The 13929-nt window shown below is 34.7% G+C and overlaps 1 protein-coding gene across 21 annotated transcripts in view; it reads right to left on the bottom strand.

Annotated features, from left to right (window-relative positions):
- HMBOX1 (homeobox containing 1) overlaps positions 1–13929 on the bottom strand; it is a 191277-nt gene that overhangs the window by 164574 nt on the left and 12774 nt on the right. Inside the window, exon 2 of one of the 21 annotated variants that reach the window (XM_072796112.1) lies at positions 230–507. The exons of the other annotated variants lie outside the window; for them this stretch is intronic. The gene's annotated coding sequence lies outside the window, so the exon portion shown is untranslated. The remainder of the gene's footprint in view (positions 1–229; positions 508–13929) is intronic. 21 annotated transcript variants of the gene reach the window in all.

A 13929-nucleotide genomic window follows, 5' to 3' on the forward strand; every position in this document is an offset into this window, starting at 1 on the left:
TTCCAGTACTTTTATTTTGTATCAAGCTTTTTTTGTTTTGCTTGGAAGGAAATTCCTGATATGATATGAAAATAAGAAAAAGAAATACTATTCTACAGAAAATAATTATAGCAGATATTGCTAACTGCTTGTTAAAAATCTTTTTTTATTCTCTACTAACAAAACTCTGATTTTGTTTATGGTAGCAATAGGAGTCACCACTCTTAAGAGTAGAAGTGTCCTGGGGTACCTGGGTGTCTCAGTTGATTAAGCATCTGACTCTTGGTTTTGGCTGAAGATCTCAAGGTTGCAGGCAGGATCAAGCCCGAAGTCGGGCTCTGAGCTCAGTGTTCCATCTGCTTGAGATTCTTTCCCTCTTCCTTCCCTCATCCCCAGGCTCTGCCATGCTCTTGCTCACATGCGCACACACATTCTCTTTCTCATAAATAAATAAATAAATAAATAATCAATCAATCAATCTTGGGGGAAGAAAGAAGAGTAGAGGTGTCCATATAACACAGTTCTGGCCTATGAAATTAAAATAGAAAGAATCTGTTAGGTCAGAATTGGAGGAAAAAAACCTCCAAACAAATGTAACTAGTTCAGTTAACACAAGAAAAAGCTCATTTGCAGCTAAGAGAGACTTCATAGGCTTTATTCTAATTTTTTCAAATTAATAAAATCACTTATTTTCTGGCAAAACACAGGTATTAGTTGACATACTAATTAACTAGTTGACCATACAGAGCCCTAAGTATACAACAGGCACTAAATCTATGTGCTTCACATCAAGCAGCTCATTAAATCTAACCCTATGGGACAGGTGACAATATTAACTTGTTTAAAATCACACAGCTTAGAAAGAGCACATCCAGAATTCAACCCAGAATTCAAACTTCAGAGTCTATGCTGTCAACTACTATAGTCTAATTATGTTCCAAACATGGCAATACACATATGTATATATGTACAGGTATGCATGAACATGTGAGTATAAATAAACATGTTTGGATATCACAGGAGTTACTGTTGAATTTGAACTTAACACAAAAAATTCTCATAATAATACAACTGATAGAGTATTCACATTTTAAACAAATATTGTCCAGTGTCTTAATTTATGAGTACAGTTTATTGGTTTGGTGTGACCAAGTCTGTCTTATTCACAACTGCATCCTAGCCCCACTGCAGTATCTTGTTCATAGTAGGAATTTAACAGAAATTTGGTGAACTGAATAAAGAATATATAAGAGGGTAACACATACAGATTTGAAACTAGAGTTGTTGTCAAGTTTACCCGGCTAATGTTAAGTCTTGGAAGAAATATTTTTAAAATGCTATATTTGTCACAATAAACATAATTGTTTATTCATAAGCCAATTTTGTATGCAATACATCTCTGAGCCTAGCTTTAAAAAAAACACTCTGGTTGTTCTTTATAATATTTAACATTTGAAAGATCTTTTGACTAAGGCTTTCATTTTTAAATTAAGGTAATGGTAACTCACCTAAACAATATCCATATGTACAGTTACCTTCGAACTTTAAAAAGGATAAACAAAGACTAAATTTTTCTAGCAAAGATCTGTGAGTACTGATTTTATACAAAAATTTTTAAAAAGGAAGTTTTTTAGCTTTACTTGTTTTCCCTTAGGGTATTTTCAACAAGAGTTGGTAATATAACAATTCAAATTATTTACCCTTCAAGGATATGTTCTTGGCTGAAAGAAAGTTGAACGGTGTATTTTTTGACATCCAGAATCATAAACAGGTCATTCAGGTTGTGGATATCCTATATCTTTCTTTTGCATTTTCTGCTACCAGAGTTAATCCTTCACTGCACAAGGAAAGTTGGCTATGACAGGAACACTAAGCAACCAATATTCTATTCTGTCACTTTCCTCTTGGTACTTTGGCCAAGAAAAAAAACTTCCATGTTTTTCAATTCTCTAATTTTCAATTTAGACTTGACAGTATAAAGAGATGCTATAAAAACTGCTACAATATTTGGATAATGTCTTCAGAAGAGGCTCCTGCTGTTTAAAACTGGATTATGATTTTAGTAGTCTTCACTGAATTCACATGCTTAAATTACTTTGCTAACACCAACAGGAAACCTTTTTAAATTATTTGTTTAGTCATGTGATAACTATGTTTGTCCTTTTTTTAAGTTTTTATTTAAATTCCAATTACTTAACGTAGAGTGTAATACTAGCTTCAGGTGTATAATACAGTGACTCAACACTTGCATACAATACCTAGAGCTCATCAAAAGTGCACTCTAATCCTCATCACGAATTTCACCCATATCCCCACCAACCCTTCTGGTAACCATCAGCTTGCTTAATAGTAAAGAGAAAATGACTATTTTTTTGAATGACCTCAATTCTTCTAGTTTTAGACACTTACACTAAGTGAAAGGCTGAAAGCATTTAAGCTTGGTATGTTAGTGGTAAAATGATATTTATACACTAAAATGAAGCTCAAACATTTCATCAGTTATGGTTTTTTGATAATCAAAGAGAAGACATCACTCGAGACCCTACAGAGATTTAAAAGAATAAAAAAACAAACCTATGTCCATAAATTCAGCAACTAAGATGAAATGGACCAACTCCTTGACATATATAAATTACCAAAAGAAATAAATTGAATAGTCCAACAGCTCTTAAAGTTGAATTCCAGTTTAAAAATCCCCAACAAAGAAAACTCTAGGCTGGGATGGTTTGGCTGACTACAGATGACCAACTTGAGGAAATGGAAGAGGCAGCATTCAGATAAAGCAGAAACTTTAAAATTGCACTGCCTACTAAAAGTAGCCACCAGCCATATGTGGTTACTGAGCCCTTGCAAGGTGGTTAATCCCAACCGAGATGTGTTATAAGTGTAGAACATATAATAATTCTGAAGACGTGGCATGAAAAAGGATGTAAAACATCTCATTAATAATTTTTATGCTGATTACATGCTGAAATGGCAATATTTTGGTGTTCTGTAGAAATTTTCTTTGTAATTCTTTCATTCTATTTGCATATGTTTATACTACACTCATTTTTTACTAAAGCACTTTTATAAAGCACTTCATTTCCATTATAGGTATTTGAAGCCAACACTGTTTTCAAATAAAGTGGAATAAATTCTAAGCAAATAAATAGGTTCTCACCGAAATAAGAACAGAGGAAAAAAAAATTCTCACTGAAATGAAAACATTCATTTATTAGTTCAAAATGAGTAGCCCGTGCTTATGAAAAGGATATCAAAGAGGTTTCATTGCCACATCATCTGTAATAGCTGCCGCTAGTGCTATGGTTCAAAGGATGCTAGGCTGAAGTTGATACAGATGTTTATCAGGATAAAGAAGTAGAGTGAAGGCATATTTCATATATTTGCCTCCCTTGCACAATAGTGACTCTCTGGGGTTAAAAGTGTGAAAAGATTATTCTAATAGGATTAAATTTCATAAACTTTTAATTGATAAGTTTAATTTCCTATTGACCATACTTTAATAGGTAGGTGGTATATTTGATCTCAGAATATTTGATCTTACAATTTCTTCTTAAGTTCCTAAACACAGATTTTATTATGTAAGTTGCAATAATTTTCTAATATCCATTTTGATAATTCAGGCTTATAATTTAGGGAAAGTAGAAGTGGGAAGAAGTGGGAAGTAGAAGATACTTAAATAGCAGATGAGATAACAGAGGCAGGAAGAGGACCGTCCAAATAAGAAGCTAAAATTCAGTATAGCTGGAATACCAATTACAAGAAGAAAAGTAGATATAAAGAATTCCACAGATAAGTAGGTGCAGGTATCCTAGGGAGCCTTATAAGGCACATTAAATAGTTCGGACTTTATCCTAAGGGCAAAGGATTACCATTAAAAGATTAAGGAGCAACATTATTCACCTAGCTAGCCTATGGGAAAGAGGGCAAGACCAGTACCAGGGAGTATTATTATAAATTCTACAGTAACCATTTCGGGCCACCATGGACTGTGGCTTGGGCTATAAGAGTAAGAGAGAGAATTCATGAATTTGCAAAGTTATTTTTCACTAAAATGGAATTCTAGAAGATGTGGTATGAAGGAGACAGAAAAGCCAGAGGTACTCTCCAGGATTCTAGCTTAAACAGATGTTTGATTAGTGGTGTCATTTCATTTTTCTTTTTTAAGATTTTGTTTATTTATTCATGAGAGACACAAAGACAGGCGCAGAGACATAGGCAGAAGGAGAAGCAAGCTCCCTTAGGGGAGCGTAATACCGGACTCAATCCCAGGACCCTGGGATCATAACCTAAGCCAAAGGCAGATTCACTGAACCACCCAGGTGCCCCAGTGGTGTCATTTCAAACAATACTAGAAGAAGAGAAAACCTGAGTGTGGCCTCTAGAAATGGTGATCTGGGGATGGCTTTGAGACACACAAGAAGAGATGGCTAGCTGGATACAGAGTTCTCTGTGAAGTTCAACAGGGAGGTCTGGACTAGTAAGTGGTAACAGGCTATGGGAATAGATGAGCTTGCCTATGAAGTGTGCAATGATAACAGGGCCTGGAGCAGACCCTTGAGGAACTTGAAGAATTTGGAGGGCAAGAAGCAGCCTCCAAGAGACTAAGAAGAAAAGCCAAAAGATGGGGGTATCAAAGAAGTCAAGAAAGTAAATGTTTCAAAAAAGAGGCATGACTGTTGACAAAATGTTGAGATATCAAACTAGAAGACTGAAATTTGTCCATGGATTTTAGTTATACTGTAGAAGACAGTTTTGGAGATTAGTGAGAATAGTGAATTGGGGAGTCTATGAAAGGTCAGGAAATGGAAGTGAGAGCAGTCAATATCATCTACAGAGAAGAGAAAAAAAAGAGAGAGATGTATGACAGAATCTGGATAGGAAAATGAGGTTGAGAAAGATTTTGCTTTCTTTTTAAGATAGAAAATACTTGAGCATTTTTAAACACCAATAAGAGATAGGATTTGTCTCATAGCAAGCTTGAAAATGCCAAATACTCATTTCCCAATTTCCAGAGCATAGGCAGATGTACTTAACTCAGTCTGTGAATTGGGAATTTGTGTCACAAACAACCAGAAAGAATCTTAAGTAGAAAGATCATTGCAGCAAGATTATGTTTCAGGGCAGCAACAAAAGTTAAGCAGCAGCATCACTGGTCTAATGCCAGCAGCACAGGTCCTGGCTGGGTTTTCCTGCTAGGGGACAGCCCCCAACAGTTATTCCCATTGTACAAGCCTGGTTCTCTGGTCTTCCCAGAAATGCTGAGAGATTCTGAACATCCATTTAATAAATTTACTTTTAGCTTAAATAGCTGTAGTCAGTTTTCGTTGCTCCAACTACGAAACCTGACTGCTTGAGGAATTACAACAAAAGTTGATCTGTCAATGATAGGGTGGTAAAACAGCTCCCCCAACATACATATGAGAATATCTGGTTTGAAATACTGTTATTTATACATCATTCAGCAAGCAAACTCGAGGATTATGTAAATCCTTTCTGAAATAGAGCCGAAAACAGAGTAAGGTATCCAGCCACAAGTTTCCCATTTTATTAGTCCTTATGGTTATTTTTTTAAAAGATTTTACTTATTTATTCATGAGAAACACAGAAAGAGAGAGAGGCAGAGACATAGGCAGATCTCCCTGCAGGGATCCTGATGCAGGACTCAATCCCAGGACCCCGGGATCACAACCTGAGCCAAAGGTAGACACTCAATCACTGTGCAACTCAGGTGCCACACTTATGGTTCTTTAAAATAAGGAACAAAGGGGTGCCTGGGCGGCTCAGCAGTTGAGCCTCTGCCTTTGGCTCAGGGTGTGATCCCGGAGTCCCGGGATCGAGTTCCACATCAGGCTTCCTGCATGGAGCCCACTTTTCCCTCTGCATCTCTCATGAATAAATAAATAAAATCTTATAAAATAAAATAAAATAAGGAACACTATTACCAAGATTCAGAAGATTTCTACTTCAAAATATATCAGTAAAAGAAAGAAAAGAAAAAGCCAAATATTAGTTAAAACATCTGACAATCATATATCTGGAAAAAGATATATAAATAACTTTTACAATTCAGTAAGACAAACAACCCAATTATAAAATGGGCAAAATACCTGAATGTATATTTCACAAAAGATACATGAATGACCAATAAGCACATGAAAGGACATTCAATATAATTAGTGAAATACAAATTAGTACCAAAATGAGATATTACTTCACTTCCACAAGAATGATTATAATCAAAAAGAAAATAACAAGTTTCGACGAGGATGTGAGGAAATTCAACACTAATATACTGCTGGTGAAAATGTAAAATAATTTTGCAGTTTCAAAAAGTTAAATAGAAATTTTCCATCCAAGCCAACAATTTCACTCCTGGGTATCTATCCAAGAAACATGAAAATATGCTCATACAAAAAGTTGCATGCAATGTTCACATAACATTATTCATAATATCTCCCAATTCAGGAACAACCCAAATATCCATCAGCTGGTGAAAGAACAAAATGTGTTATTTCCATACAATGGAATATTATTTAGCAATAAAAAGGCATGAAATACCAATATATGCTACAACATGTATAAGACTCAAAAATATTATGCTAAGTCAAGAAGATCAAACACAAAAGACATATATTATATGATTTCATTACACGAAATGTTCAGGAAAGGCAAATTTATTGTCACAGAAAAGGAGATTAGTGCTTCTAAATTACATCTCATTAAAATTGTGTTTTTCCTCTAAGTTTCCATGTCTCATTTTTTGGTCACAGGACACCATTCAGCACTTTAGCAGTTCAGGCACCTGTATAATGTTTGCAGGAACAGTATTTGCTCCAAAAAGAGAGCTTTGTAGCCTACTTATTTGTGACATTTGTATATTCTAAAACAGTGCTTCTCAAAGTGAAGTTTTAGAAAACCAATGCCTATTTATGAGCACCGATACTATATGAAACTGGTCCATTACTAGGAAATCACAGAAGTTAAGAATACATATTTAGAAACTTTAATAACAATTTGACAAAGTAGTATTATTGCATCTGCTGAATCTGATAATAAAATATTGGATACTTGTATATTATATTTCTTTAGTTATTTTTCCATTTCATTTTTCTAGCCATTCATTTTTATTACAGTTTACATAAGAATCAGTCAGCCAGTGATTAGAAACTTAAAACATAATGCGTTGCCACAGATACTGTGAAGAACTATTTACAGGGCTTTCTCATTATCCTACAACTGGCTATTGTACTATCAGAGGAGGTCAAACTAACTTTTCTTTAAAAACATGTCTTCAAATGCTCCAAATACTCTGGAAGTATATTTATTAACATCAAATTTTAAGGCCTTCTACATAACCAGATTTTAATAGATGGTCATCTATTTTTTTTTGTTTTATTAATAGAGTTTCAAGTTTATAATAAAAGATAAAAGTTCAAAGTGTGTATACCTAATTAACGTCAATTCTCTTCCTTTTCCCTCAACAAAAAAAGTCTGAATCTGAAGGAGAAAACTCTAGTCTTTAAATTCAGATAATTTATGGTCCTAGGGAAGTCCTCTAAGTCAAGTTGATTATATTTTCCTTTTTTTTTTAATTTTTTTTTCTTTATTTATGATAGTCACACAGAGAGAGAGAGAGGCAGAGACACAGGCAGAGGGAGAAGCAGGCTCCATGCACCGGGAGCCCAACGTGGGATTCGATCCCGGGTCTCCAGGATCGCACCCTGGGCCAAAGGCAGGCGCCAAACCGCTGCACCACCCAGGGATCCCTCATTTTAAAATTAAAAAAACAAGCCAAATCAAACAACATGTTCCTATGTTCATATGGAAATTAATACAAAAAATGATATAAACCATTATTTAGACATTATACAACATGATGTTGCAAATTCTATCAATTAATTAAACCAGGCAATACAATGACCAAGCATATATATGTTACTTAAGAGATCTCTAGGAGAGGGACATCATAATGTAAATGGCTAGAGACTCAAAACAAAAATAGAAAAGAAGCTGCCTAAGATCCCAGAGAGTTGCTGAGCAGCCCATAGACCTCCTATGATACACAGGTGCAGAGGCATATAAGAAATCAATGACTGCACAAATCACTTTTATATCACTTGTATAAGAATATTTAGACAATGTGTATTATTCAATAAATAATAAAATCAAAAGCAATAAACTGAAACACTATTAAAAGTCTAAATCTATCAAAAACGGAAGTTATTCAAATCCCCTACATATCCATCACATATTTGCAGAAATCTGAGCACACTGAATTAGAAAGTTTCAGTTGCCTCTGGTAACTGGTAGTACAATAGAGAGAATGTGAAATGAGATAAGTAACCTGAGTTCCATCCTGGCAATAAAACAAGAACATCTTTCTCCCTTCATTTCCTTATTGGACACAAGTGATAAACTAGATTATTTTGGTTCCTCCCTTTCAAGAATTCTACATTACAGCTTGTTGATACAAGTACCAACAATGAAAAACATGGTTACCATACACATTCAATAAATGGCCTGAAAATGTTTACCGTGCCTCTTCTAAACTGAACGCTACATATATGGCTCATTTGGAAAATAATCTTTCATTTAAAGTAAATTAATTTTTCCTCCCAAAATTCCCATTATTTTCCAAATAACTCTGATAACATTTAAAATATGTTTGACTTAAAATTTATTATCTTGATAAGTCAGGAATCATTAGTTTGATAATTTGTTCAAAACCATCATTTCCAAAAAATTCTTCCCAAGAATCTCTACTTACACTATTATGCTTGAAAAGAGAGAGGAAATGGATATGCAGACTAAAAAAAAGTTTCCATGAGTATTTTTTATGTACTACATTTTATAAATGTCATATAAGACAACTGCATAAATACACAAATAAAATAATTTTCTACACAATATATTGTTTTTATGTAAGCTTGAAGGCAAGAAATTATTTTTAAAAATCTCATTAAGAGTTAACCCAGTCATGCTGACCTAGGTAATCTCTTATTGTTCTCTTCCTATTTCTCTAGATTAAAAAAAACATCATCATTAACAGAAAGTGCAGGGAAAAAAGAGCTAATATTTTTCCTCAACTATAGAAATAGTAATTAACAACTTTAACAATCCTATTCGAATTTAGCTTAATAATCTAGCTCTGAAAAGATTAACCATGTATTCAGGTTCTATTTCCCACTGGATACTGGTTACTAGAGAGAACTCATTTTAGGATATCTAAAGCGTCACTTTCTAGATTTCTCTGTTTAATCTCTGATGAAATTCTAAAGAATACCATTTTATTAGGCAATAAATCAGCTTGCACAAGTTCATGTAGCCAAAATTATGCATATATTCTGAAAATTCATAAAATCAAAGCTAAAAAAATGTGCTAGTAATACAGAGACTGAAAGTGTTTGAATCAACTACTTAATTAGTGAAAACTGAGATGCTGACTTTAAGTATTTTAAAGCATAAGAAATGTTTTGGTAAAAAGCAGAAGACTGGCTGATGGGGTTTAATATGCAAAGGTCCAGATTAAGGTAATCTAGAAATACACACGACAATCATGGAAGTTAACCTGCTTAAAATAGAGTTGTTAAATAGGAAACAGCCAGCTGGGAAGAGTCTTTGAGACACATAAAAAAATATGATTAAATGGAGTTCATGAAAGGGACTCGAACTCAGCAAAACAATAATATTAATTTTTAGATAGAAAAGGCTCCCTGATAATCCCAAACACCCAAGATCACCAAAATCCTATTGAAGATCATTACTTTCCTTTAAAGGTCACCAATGGCATTGTCTCTCTGCTTATCCTCCATGATTATCATCACAAATTCTACCAGTGCGGGGTAAGACAAAATTCTACTGTAATATAGCATTATTTTATGTTTGTGGGGTTTTTTTGTTTATGTTCGTTTTATGTGTGTGTATGGTTTCTGGCTTGTTCATTTAAGTAAGAAATGGTTTTCAGTGAACTTTAAAAGTTGGTTTTCAGTGAACTTTAACAACAAAAAATTCTTTGGGTCCTTACTGTTCACCTAGAAGCTCTTAGCCAATCTCCACTTAAGCAACTATTCCAACCAAACAGTGCCTTCTAAATTCCCCTTCTAAAACAGATATGGGATGCTAAAAGCTACTATCTCATACACTCCTTTCTGTGCCAACCAAGAACAGGTTGGTTTGTTCTCTCACTGTTTATATATGTTTATATCTCTCTCTGTTTATATCTCTCACTATTATATGCAATTGTGAAATTTAATTATATATTATCTAAACTAACAATATGAGTATGAAGAATAGTTCTTATAAAAATTAAATAGAAATAATAGATGGAATATTTTGGTATAATAGATAATTTAATTAAAACCTATTATACTTATATATATATAAATAGATACAAATAGAAAAATAAATCATTATATATTTATATACATAAGTATATAATATTTAATATTCATTAAAGTTGAATTGGATATGGGTGAGTCTACTCCAAAACTTGGGGAACATAATGGATTGATTTGATTCACAGATTATATAATAAGCATCTTTAAGGTCTCCTTTCATTTTCAAGAAATCAAAACTTAAAATCATAAAATAATACATATGGGTATGGTTTATGCATGAAAATCTAATGTATAGTGCCAATCTATGGATTCATATACCAAGAAAAGGCCTTAACCTCAGATCAAGGTTTCCTCACCCTGGCACTATGGACATTTTGGACTAAAGAATTCTTTGGGGATTGCAAGGGAAGGAGGGGGAGCAATACAGACCCGTGAACTTTAAGATGTTCAGCAGCACATCCCTGGGCTTCTTTACTACCCACTAGATGGCAACAGCAGCACGCCCACCCAGCAGTGACAATTAAATTATCCCAAATGAGAACCACTACCCTGTATCAAACAATTGATGAATACATGTATAATTATGTATTTTGATTAAAGTAAAATGTTTAAGTAATAGGTTTTAATGATTTTTACTATAACCAACTTTTTTGATTAATTGATAAGCTACTAATTCAAATTATATAATTTAAGATGGCGGGCAGCCCAGGTGGCTCAGCAGTTTAGCGCCGCCTTCAGCCCAGGGCATGATCCTGGAGGCCCAGGATCCAGTCCCACGTCAGGCTACCTGCATGGAGCCTACTTCTTCTGCCTGTGTCTCTGCTCTCTCTCGCGCTATTTCTCTCTCTCTCTCTCTCTCTCTCTCTCTCTGTGTGTGTCTCTCGTGAATAAGTAAATAAAATCTTTTAAAAAATTATTTAGGATGGCTTTTCTATACATAACAGAAAGAAAAAAAATTCTTGAATTTGTAAGATAAGATAATAAGATAGCTTAACTTTATATATGATAATATTCCCATTTCTAGCACATCTTTTCTGGGATCAAAACAGAAGTACAAACTTACTGAATAGGTCAAAGCAGGGAGAGAATGCAGAAGCAGTAAAAGAAACAAATTTAAAAAACAATTTCCAGATGGTTGGAAGAGTAGCATAGAGAGAAAGCTTATTACCTTTAACTACTCAGTCCTATTTACCACAACATTTACTGCAGGCTCATCCAACATGGGTCAAGAGAGGTTCCTATGCATAAACTCCAGAAAGTTCAAATGTCTGCTATTATGGCAAATTATGATTCACTCATTTTTAATATCCAAAAAAAATAAGGTGAATCTTTATGTAATGACACCATCATATATCATTAAATAAATATAAGTTAGAGTATGATACAATTATTTAGGTAGGCATTTAAAAATATGATCTGTACATGCAAAGAAAAAGATCTAACAGTAAACCAATTCGCAAATAGCAGTTATCCCTGGTGTGTTCATTTTTCATAACTGGTATAATGATATTTCCTTCATACATGATCTTTCTAGAACCTCACCACTCCTCCTATGAAGATTCTGTGTTCCCTGCTCTAGAACATAGGCAGGCCAGCAGTACTGCCTCAATAAGCAGAATACAGAATAATCCTGCGTGGTTTCCAAGGCCAAGTCATAAAAAATGATATGCCTGACTTTCCTTCTATCTGTGACACCTGCCTTTAGAGCCCTGCAGTACCAAGTAGCAAGTCCAACTATTCTAAAGCCATCATACTGGAGAGACTATCAGCCATCAGTTATTCTGAGTTCCCCCAACCACGGCATCAGACACATGAGTGAGTTAGCCTTCAGATAACTCCAGGTAAGAGATCCCACTTAACTGAACCAACCCCCAGAACCATGCAAGAGAATAATAAAATCTTTTTGCTATTTTAAGCTATAAGTTTTGGGGTAGTTTGTTATGAGTAAAAGAACACTGGAGTAGAATATGTTAAAAGAGGAGGGGGCAGTTACACTTGCTATTTTGTACATGCTTCTTCATTGTTTGGATTCTTTTATATGTAATAACTTTATAATTGCAATCCTAAATCCATAGATCTCCTGCTGTTCTGGTAAAAAGAGGAAAAAACTAAGCTTATCCTCAGAAAAGAGTGAATTTAAAATTCGTACCTATCATCTAACCTGTCCATTTTTTTTTAAAGATTTATTTATTTGTTTATTCCTAGAGATGCAGAGAGAAAGAGAGGCAGAGACACAGGCAGAGGGAGAAGCAGGCTCCATGCAGAGAGCCTGACATGGGACTTGATCCAGGATCTCCAGGATCACGCCCTGGGCTGCAGGCGGCGCTAAACTGCTGTGCCACCGGGGCTGCCCTAACCTGTCCATTTTTAACCATTATCATTGTACCAACATTCTACAGCCAAAATCATTTGTCAGGAAGCTAAACTTAGCAATCTATCTAGTGTTAATTACTATTTTTGAGAGTAGATTAGAGAAATTACTAAAACAAGGATAACTGAAGTACAGCATTGAAATCTGTACCTCTGGGTTCAGATCTTATTAAATCCAAACTATGAAGTACTTAAAGTCTAGGCTTATGTCTTATATAACATGTAACCAAACATCCAACTCTTGATTTCGGCTCAGGTCATGATCTCAGGATCATGAGATGGCACCGTGTGTTGGCCCGCCCATGCCGAGTGCAGGGCCTCCTTGGGATTCTCTCTCTCCCCCTGCCCCTACCCTCACTCACTCTCTCTCTCTCTCTCTCTCTAAAAAAATAAAAACTAGGGATCCCTGGGTGGCGCAGCGGTTTGGCGCCTGCCTTTGGCCCAGGGCGTGATCCTGGAGACCCGGGATCGAATCCCATATCGGGCTCCCGGTGCATGGAGCCTGCTTCTCCCTCTGCCTGTGTCTCTGCCTCTCTCTCTCTCTGTGTGACCATCATAAATAAATAAAAATTTAAAAAAAATAAAAATAAAAAAAATAAAAATAAATAAAAACTAAATTCAATTAGAAATATATATACACACACACACTTATATATAGATGAATGAGAAGCAATCAACAAACTACAAAAATTAAAGGGGAAGGGAAAAGAATGCAGAGGGGAGTAAGTCAATAGGAGACTCAGGGACGTTTCACTTAAACTAGAATCCAATTCATGCACATGAAACAAAAACCAGAATATTTACAAAGTGATATACGTTGCAAGTAAATACAAATTGTATATACTATTAACTGGGTGCATAGGTACAGCTTATATTTGGAGTAAATGACTGGTTCAAGTGTGACCGTTCATTGTAAAGTTTTAACTGTCAAGATAAGGATATACAAAGACATTAAGTGGGGAAAGTAGCAAATACCAAGAAATGAAAGCTGAAAACATACAGCAGGAAAAAAAGGTAATTTACTTGAATGTAATTGAGAAAAAGTCTTTAGGAACAAGAAAAACAGGATGCCAGTAAGGGAGGGAAAAAAACTTAAAAAAAAAAAAAAGCAAAGGGATTAAAATTGGAAGATAACACAATTCAAACTAAGGTACAGCAACTTCTTGAATGACTTGATGAAAAGTGTTTGATGAAAATTATTCTAACAGTACTGTGCACCATGGAATAGAGTAGGGAA

This window comes from Canis lupus, chromosome 24, assembly GCF_048164855.1.
Source record: "Canis lupus baileyi chromosome 24, mCanLup2.hap1, whole genome shotgun sequence".
Taxonomy (NCBI): Eukaryota; Metazoa; Chordata; class Mammalia; order Carnivora; family Canidae; genus Canis; species Canis lupus.